Below are 9936 nucleotides of genomic sequence, written 5' to 3' on the forward strand. Positions count from 1 at the left end.
GGAAACATTTCTCCTTTTGTTTTGTTTTTAGTTTGTTTTGATAGCCCTCTGCCAGTGAAAATGGAGCCCAGGGGGGCCACGCACGGACCCCCAGGCCCCATTTTTGACCTGGCTGGCCTCCCGCAGCCCTTTGCCAACAAAAATGGAACTCTATTTTCACTGACACAGGGCTGTAGGAGGCCATCGTGGTGCAGGGTGGCCGTGTGTGGTCCCCCGGCTCCATTTTTACTAGCAGAGGCACTGTGGGCTGGTCCTTTGCTGTTTACAGGCTGGCCCCATGGGCCAGATCTAAGCACCACACTGGCTGGATCCGGACTGCGGGCTTTGAGTTTGACCCCTACAGTAGAGGATCACCTATAGCAGTGATGGCTAACCTTTTTGCCATCGCATGCCAGAAGAGCGGGGGTGGGTGGGGGAGGTTTGCACGTGCACGTGCCCACACCCATAATTCTATGCGCCCTGCTCTGCCCTGCGCATACACGCACAACCCCCCCCCCCTCCGTTTCTACCATGTGATGTCCCGGTAGGCCTGTTTTTCTTTCTTACCTGGCTCCAGATCCTCTCTATGCATCTGGGAAGGGCAAAAACGGCCTTTCCCATTCCCTCGGAGGCCCTCCGGAGGCCTGAAAGGGCCCATTTCCCAACTCCCAGTGGGACAGGAAGTGACTTTTTTGCTGTCCCCAGCCTCCAGAGCCTCTCTTTCAGGAGGGCCTCCGAGGGAGTGGGAAAGGCTGTTTTCGCCTTCCGCAGTGTTCTATTCACGGAACAAAGGCTAAAGAAGGGAGGTGAGGCAGGATAAACACTTCACAACATGTTTATTGGCTAACAATAACAGCTAACAGTGACTCGCTCTGGTTAGCTAACTACCATGGAGAGCGAGCAGCGTTTGAGGCACTGACAGCTCTTTTATACTCAGCTGTCAGAAGCTGGGCCAATCAGGAGCCACCAATTTCCCGCCGGCTACCTGCCGGCACATGGACCAATCGGCTGCTCTATTGGCTGCTTGTGCTTGCTGTCCGGACATAACACACAGATACATAGAAAGGATCTGGAGCCAGGTAAGAAAGAAAAATGGGCCTTCCCCCCCCTCCCAGGCCCTCCGGAGGCAGGAAACAGCCTGTTTCCCTACTTCTGGTGGGCCCAGAAGGCCCAAAAATCAGTTTGCTGGCACGCGCATGCACACCAGAGCTGAGCTGGCATGCCCACTGATATGGCTACGCATGCCACCTGTGGCATGCATGCCATAAGTTCACCATCATGGACCTATAGAATCTGTACTGCTCTCTATTCTTCATCTGGAAACCTGCTGAGTCATGTCAGAAAAACATGTAAAAGTAAACCAGGCTGGTAAGGAGTGATGGGAGGCCATATCATCTATCCTTGTTCTATGACTATCTGGGCTCACCGTAGCAGATACTTTGTGAGGAATTATAAGCCTCCGTCACAAGTGACCCATTTTGTCACTATCCACAATAATCTTTCAACATTAGCCCATGGTCTCAAATATTTGCCTACCTTTGAACTGGCAAAATTTGTTCAAGACAATCATTATATCCTTCATAATAGTTCTGACTGCATGGTCACAAACAAAACTTAATTAACAACCATATTCAACAAGAGGGGAAAAAAGGACAAATCTGAATAGGCAATCAGATGAGAATGAGCATCTTATCAGCAATAGTACACAGCACAGCACAGAATAATACACTTCAGTGGTTAGATCGGATTCTAATAAAAATGAATTAGTATTGACAGAGCAAAACAAAAGAGACATGAATGGAGAAACTAGACTATTTATTGCATTAAGGTCTAACTACTTCAACATGATGTTACTCTGCAATCAATCTTTTACCAAAGAATTAACGCATAGAACCACTTAATAATAATAATGAAAATACTGTAGTATCACTCTAATAATTTTACCAGCTTCGAACACTTATTGTTTACAAAATATTCATATGGAATATAATTATTACACCATTGCATATATGCTACAAATTCTTGTTAAAAATTTAAACGCTGCAAAAATCAACAAGTCCTCCTTCTGGAACAAAAGGACGTCTTGACAAATGATATGTTCCAGCAATGTTTACAACAAATATTTAATGGCATTCAGTACAGCAGGAAACCATTATTTTTTTTGTATTTATTCAGCCCATATCTCATGCCATTATAATTATGTATATATTAGACAAAGTGCTTCTCAAATGATAGAATGAGTTAAAGAAAAACCAATAAATCCCTTGGCAAACACTGCAGATATTTGAAATGAAGGCTTAAATTGTAGGGTTGACCATGAAAGCTCTGAAACCTTCACAAAAAACATAAACAGCACCACAGGCAAAGTTTTAAGCAGGTTTAAATATCCATATTGCTTGTTCACCCTCATAAAGAGGATTCATTCATGTCCATTATTTTGAAAGGTTTTCAAATAATTTAAGAAAAAAGTTTATGAGAGTTCAACAACTGCACCCCTGAATCTATCACAACTCTTTTCACCTCAATATTCCAATCCTAGTTTGCCCTGTGAACTGATGCTCTTTGGCCTATACAGATAATCCTTGACTTATGACCACAATTGAGCCCAAGATTTCTGTTGCTAAGCAAAGCTGTGGTTAAATGAGTTGCACCCCATGTTACAACCTTTTTTTGCCACAGTTGTTAAGTGAATCACTGACGTTATTAAATTAGTAACCCGGTCATTAAGTGAATCTGGCTTTCCCCATTGACTTTGCTTATCAGAAGCTAGCTAGGAAGGTTACAAATGCTGATCACATGACTCCAGGACAGTGCAACTGTCATAAATACATGCCAGTTTCCAAATGTTCAAATTTTGATCACGTGACTATGGGAATGCTGCAACAGGCCTAAGGGTGAAAACGGTCATAAGTCATTTTTTTCAGTGCTGTTGTAACTTTGAATAATCACTAAACAAATGGTTGTAAGTTGAGGTTAGAATAGAATAGAATAAGAGTTGGAAGGGACTTTGGAGGTCTTCTAGTCCAACCCCTTGCTTAGGCAGGAAACCCTACACCACTTCAGACAAATGGTTATCCAACCTCTTCTTTAAAACTTCCAGTGTTGGAGCATTCACAACTTCTGCAGGCAAGTTGTTCCCCTGATTAATTGTTCTAACTTGTCAGGAAATTTCTCCTTAGTTCTAAGTTGCTTCCCTCTTTGATTAGTTTCCATCCATTGCTTCTTGTCCTGCCTTCAGGTACTTTGGAGAATAGCTTGACTCCCTCTCCTCTGTGACAACCCATGAGATATTGGAACACTGCTATCATGTCTCCCCTAGTCCTTCTTTTCATTAAACTAGACATACCCAGTTCCTGTAACCGTTCTTCATATGTTTTAGTCTCCAGTCCCCTAATCATCTTTCTTGCTCTTCCCTGCACTGTTTCTAGAGTCTCAACATCTTTTTTACATCATGGCGACCAAAACTGGATGCAGTATTCCAAGTGTGGCCTTACCAAGGAATGATAAAATAGTATTAACACTTCACGTGATCTGGATTCTATCCCTGTTTATGCAGCCTAGAACTGTGTTGGCTACCTTTATTTAGGCTTACCTTTATTACATTTCTGGGGTGTTTCTTAAATACCAATCATGGACTGGAATTCCAAAGTCCAGTTTATGACCATTTTGAGGCATTTTGAAGTAAAAGTCGTCTTAAATGGTTAAATCTTAATATAGTTTTGGGAAGATACCATATTCCCAATATTCCTCCAAAAATAACAGTGGAAAAATCCTAAAAACTCTGGGCCAGACGGACTACACTCAGGATCACTCTGCCGGTTTTGAAATAGCATCTCACTCCCTGTAGCCTTGTCACTCACAGCATCAACTATGACACCCCCGCCGACAAAGGTTGCCACTCTACACAGTGAGAGCTTTCAAAGAATCATGTTCAGGGCTGCTCCAAGCCATTTTATGGCTCAGCCAGTGATGAAATCCAATTTTTTTTACTACCGGTTCTGTGGGCATGGCTTGGTGGGCGTGGGAGGGGAAGGATACTGCAAAATCTCCATTCCCACCCCTACTCCTGGAGGAAGAATATTGCAAAATTCTAGCCGCCCTGAGTCTCCAGAGAGGGGCGGCATATAAATTTGATAAATAATAATAAAATCTCCATTCCCACCCCACTCTTGGGCCAGCCAGAAGTGGTATTTGCCGGTTCTCCGAACTACTCAAAATTTCCGCTACCTGTTCTCCAGAACCTGTCAGAACCTGCTGGATTTCACCCCTAGGCTCAGCCTTCTGCCTACGCTGTATAGCGTGCAGAAAGCATGAATGCAGGCAATTACAGTGTTTGCTTCAACTTTTTAAACTTGAGTGTCAACAATTCTTGATATGTGTTAGAGAACAATCATTCCTGACTCTATCTTTCTTGCTTCGTTTTAAAAGAGAGAGTGGAATAAAGTAGCATGGATTTGAGTTAATGCTTACGCATTTCCACATATCTACTGGATCTCTCTCTTTTCTTCCCTCCTTCTCTCTCTTTCTCTCTCTCCCCCCCCCCCCCTCTCTCTCTCTCTCACACACACACACACAAATATCTTTTGTGTCCAGCAATTATCCTCCCCTTCGCTTCACCTCCGCACAGTCCAGCACTCCTTCCGGTGGCCCACAATTCCTCTAACCAGCCAATGGAAGAGAAATTCCAAGAAAAGGAATCAGTCAGTCTTTATTCACAGCCCTAATCTTCATTTTTCCTAACAAAAAAGAGCATTTGGCAGAAAGACGGCAAGAAGGAAGAAGCTAGAACATTGGGCATCTTAGCTTCTGGAAGAAGTCAGAAGTTCACACCAATAGGAAGCTATCCTGTCCTATAGCTCCACAGAAAGCATTGCAAAATTATCACACTTACCCCTTTCTCTGGAGCATGCAGCATTAATCAGCCTAATTGTTCAAGACAGTTGGCTACCCCATACCACTGTAGAGATACGCACCATGGTACACATCCCTTCTACGTGTAATGGAGCAAGTTCATGCAGAAAAATAACTTTGCATGTACTGTACATGGGTGTTTGCGTGTGTGTATAATAGCTTATTTTTTTTTGGGCAAACACTATATCAAATGATTATATCTTACTTGCATCTGGATACCATCTGTTTGTATATTTACAAAACAATTAAGAATGGTTTGACATGTTTCTGGCAGTTCACACTGAGCAGAAACTACAGCCAGCTGGTTTCTGGGATGTGTCCAGAATAATACAGGGAATATAAGCCAGCAAAACTACTTTTGGCAAGTGCTGAAAACTGGATTTAGTCCAAACATATGAGTCTCAAATCCCAATATGGGTATGAACTTTCACATGAGTGACATTGTGGTTGAAAGGGGTTAGAATGATTTGGTGTTTAACTCTTTGTTTGCCGCCCAGCAAATTTAAACATTTCATGTTTAAAATGTTTAAATAAATATGTAACCCACCCACCCAACAAAGGCTCAAAATAATAGGCAATAAAAATAAATCAAACATCTCTAAAACCACACTTCTCAAACACCAGAACATTATCTGACCAAAAATAAACCAATAATTGTCTTTTCATCCACGGTGGTTTGATTCACAGTAGTGTGTATTTTACTTTGAAATCGCATTCAGCTAAATAGATTGCTTAAGCATATCCTTATCTCACTCATTAAAACTCTTATTTGAGGGATATGGTTACTCACATTTAAACAGACTATCTGAAAATTTTCTCAGATAAAAAAGCCTTGCTTTTAGAAATTCTAATTGATGGGGAAAGTTGAACCTGTTCTCCTAAAGGAAGTTTCCCAAAGTTCAGTGCTAAGGTCCTGAGATTTAATTGTTCTGTGTTTCTTTGTAAATGTTGATTATTTCTTAGGTTTATATGAGTGCTTGGTTTGTGTGAGTGGATCAAAATCTAGGCACGTGCAATGCATGGCTGTGTAAATAAATGACACATGTATACTTACAGGCTCGGTGGCAAATGTGCTTCCCCAGCCATATGTACTAACCAATAGAAGAGAATATGAGAGAAGAGAATATATTATTATTATTTATTTATTATTATTATTAATTTGATTTATATGCCGCCCTTCTCCGAAGACTCAGGGCGGCTTACAATGTGCTCAGCAATAGCCTTCATCCTTTTGTATATTTATACAAAGTCAGTTTATTGCCCCCACAATCTGGGTCCTCAATTTACCTACCTTAGAAAGGATGGAAGGCTGAGTCAACCTTGAGCCTTGGCGAGATTCGAACCCTGCAGTAATTGTAGGCAGCTGGTCTTAATAACCAGCTTAATAACAGGGTGCCTTAAACCCCTGTACTACCAAGGCTCTTTCTTGGGCCTTGATATTAGCATTGACTCCAAAGATTGTATATCCTGGTTTAAGCAAAAGGCCCCATGACTGTCACAAATAAATGAGTTTACTGAAAAGCATTTTGCTGGTAGATGTTCCCACAAATGCCTTCATTTGTGATTGTTTCTTAGTCCCTTTCTTTGTGGGGTGCCCTTTCTGTTTAACATATTCCTGAGAACAAAAAATGAAAGAAGCATTAGGAAAGGATACAGTGAAAAGGTTACTGTGTTATCCTTTCCATCCAATCATCCTGCAAGAAAGCCACAGTCCATATTCCATATATTCCTCTGCAGCAGGGGTGAAATCCAGCAGGTTCTGACAGATTCTGGAGAACCGGTAGCAGAAATTTTGAGCAGTTTGGAGAACTGATAGAAATTTTGAGTAGTTCAGAGAACCGGCAAATACCTCTGGCTGGCCCCCGAGTGGGGAGGGAATGGGGATTTTGCAGTATCCTTCCCCTGGAGTGGGGTGGGAATGGAAATTTTGCAGTATCCTTCCCCTGCCATGTCCACCAAGCCACGCTCACCAAGCCACGCCCACAAAACAGGTAGGAAAAAAAATTGGATTTCACCTCTGCTTTGCAGAACTTGTGAAAACTACAGCATGATGCAAATTACAGCTCATCTAAGTTACTCTACTGACACCTAATGTTCATAGAAGCCACTGCAGTTTTGGTGACATTTGCAATTTCCTCATTCCTAGGACTGAGATTCACCCAAGATTATCCAGCTGCTTTGGTGCCCAAGGCAGGACTAGAACTCAAGATCTCCAGGTTTCTAGCCTGATGCCTTAACCACTGCATCAAATTAGTTTTTTAAAATTTAAATACCATACTTTAAATACCAATCCAGTATATTTTTTTGCATTCCATATAAATAAATAAAATTAAGCACTTTGATCTTTAAGGGCTTATTTGGGAATAATAAACGTTAGAGAAACAAATGCACACATTTATCTTGTAAAAACACAGTGATTTATTCACATTTAAAGTTTTTGTTGCCCAAGGTTTTTTTTAATTTACATTGTTAAGTTTGTGTGCTTGTTCAGTTCTATATTTTATATTTTTTATAGCTTTTCCAACCGTACCTGTAGGGTTAGACACACGTCGTTTAATTAGGAAAAAAAATTGTACAAAGACTAGTTTACTCATGATACTAAGTCTGGTCTCCTTTAATTCTGGTAGAGCAATATGTAAACCTTACCATAATACAGGTAGTCCTCGACTTACGACCACATTTGAGCCCAACATTTCTCTTGTTAAGTGTAACATTTGTTAAAGGAATCCTGTTCCATTTTATGATTTTTGTTGCCACGGTTGTTAAGTGAATCACTGCAGCTGGTAAATGTGCAACACGGTTGTTAAGTGAAACTGGTTTCCCCACTGACTTTGCTTGTCCGAAAGTCGCAGAAGGGAATCACGTGACCCTGGGACTCTGCAACCATCATAAATGTGAGTCAGTTGCCAAGCATCTGAATTTTGATCATGTGACCATGGGGATGCTGCAACGGTCATAAGTGTGAAAAACAGTCACAAGTCACTTTTTTGACTGCCGATGTAACTTTGAACGGTCACTAAATGAACTCTGGTAAGTCGAGGACTACCTGTAGCGATCTATCAAAATAACTGCTTATTTAAAATTGTGGGGTTTTTTTTAAACTAAAGTATCTTGCAATTCCTCTTTTTTGAGTTTCCTTTGCTCTATATTTGGCAGCTTGCCCAGAGATGGGTGTCACATACCGTAACAACCAGTTCGCCCAGCACCAGAAATGGGAGTGCGCGCCATCCACGCATGCGTGCAGCGTCACAAAACACAGGAATTTGCTCACACGGGCCGTCCGCACATGCATCCGGCATCAAACAACACAGCGATATAGGACGGGATTGCGGCCGGGTGGGTGGGCGGGGCCAGGACGGCCCACCCGCAGGTCTGCTTTGCCCAAACCGGTCAGAACCAGCAGCAGCCCACCACTGGACTCGCCCTTCATATTTTCCCAAATCCTGATTTCTATCAGGCTCTGTTCTTTCAAAAACAATAGACCTCTAAATTCAGAGCGTATAAAATGCGAACTCCAAAAAACCCCCCAATCAACCCATCCAGGAGACCATCAAGGAGAGAAACTCCTATACAGGTAATCCTCTACTTACGATCACAATTGAGCCCAAAATTTCTGTTGCTAAGCAAGTCAGTTCTTAAGTGAATTTTGCCATATTTTACGCCCTTTCTTGCCACGGTTGTTAAGCTAATCAATGCAGCTGTTAAGTTAGTACCACCATAGTTAAGTGAATCTGGCTTTCCCATGGACTTTGCTCGTCCGAAAGTTGCAAAGAAGTGATCATATGACCTACAGGACACTGCAACTGTCATAAATATGAACTAATTGCCAAGTGTCTGAATTTCGATCATGCGCATGAGTATATTGCAATCGTACTAGGAAACAAATAAAAACAATATAATTGAAAGATACAAGCAACATGGTCATAGTAATAAGTGGGAAGAGATAGATACTAGTAAGGAAGAGAAGAATAATAGTAATACAGTCATAGTAAATTATTTGACATTGTTGTGGGAATTAGTTGTTAAGCAGAGTGATGGTATTGGGGGAGGGAACTGTTCTTCTGTCTAGTTAGTTTAGGTGTGCAGTGCTCTATAGCGTCTTTTTGAGGGTAGAAGTTGAAACAATTTATGTCCAAAATGCCAGAGATCTAATATCTAATTTTCACAGCCCACTTTTTGACTCCTGCAGTATACAGCTCCTCAATGGAAGGCAGGTTGGTAGCAGTTGTTTTTTCTGCACTTCTAATTATCCGTTGAAGTCTGTGTTTGTCTTGTTGGGTTGCAGAGTGCTGCACCTAATGTTTTATGATGAATGTATTTTTTACAACGACTATGATCATGATCTATCTCTATTGCTGTAGGTACATTGAGAGCTTGTGCACCGGAGATAAATTCCTTGTGTGTCTAATCGCCCTTGGCCAATAAAGAATTCTATTCTATTCTATTCTATTCTATTCTATTCTATTCTATTCTATTCTATTCTATTCTATTCTATTCTATTCTACTCTACTCTACTCTACTCTGCTTCTATTCTATTCTACTTTACTGTATTCTGCTTCTACTCTACTCTATTCTACTCTTATTCTATTCTATTCTACTTTACTCTACTCTGCTTCTATTCTACTCTACTCTGCTCTTATTCTATTCTATTCTATTCTATTCTATTCTATTCTATTCTATTCTATTCTATTCTATTCTACTTTACTCTATTCTACTCTGCTTCTATTCTATTCTACTTTATTCTACTCTGCTTCTATTCTATTCTATTCTATTCTATTCTACTCTACTCTACTCTACTCTACTCTACTCTGCTTCTATTCTATTCTATTCTATTCTATTCTATTCTATTCTATTCTATTCTATTCTATTCTATTCTACTTTACTCTATTCTACTCTGCTTCTATTCTATTCTACTTTATTCTATTCTATTCTATTCTATTCTATTCTATTCTATTCTATTAACGCCAGTGTTCAGTTCAGTGCAACGCCGAGCAAACAGCACCTGATAGCACCCGCAGTCGTTGGGGGAAGCGAATTTAAAGCAGG

The sequence above is a fragment of the Pituophis catenifer genome, unplaced genomic scaffold, assembly GCF_029215685.1.
Source record: "Pituophis catenifer annectens isolate HBS135680 unplaced genomic scaffold, rPitCat1.0.hap2 SCAF_8, whole genome shotgun sequence".
Taxonomy (NCBI): domain Eukaryota; kingdom Metazoa; phylum Chordata; class Lepidosauria; order Squamata; family Colubridae; genus Pituophis; species Pituophis catenifer.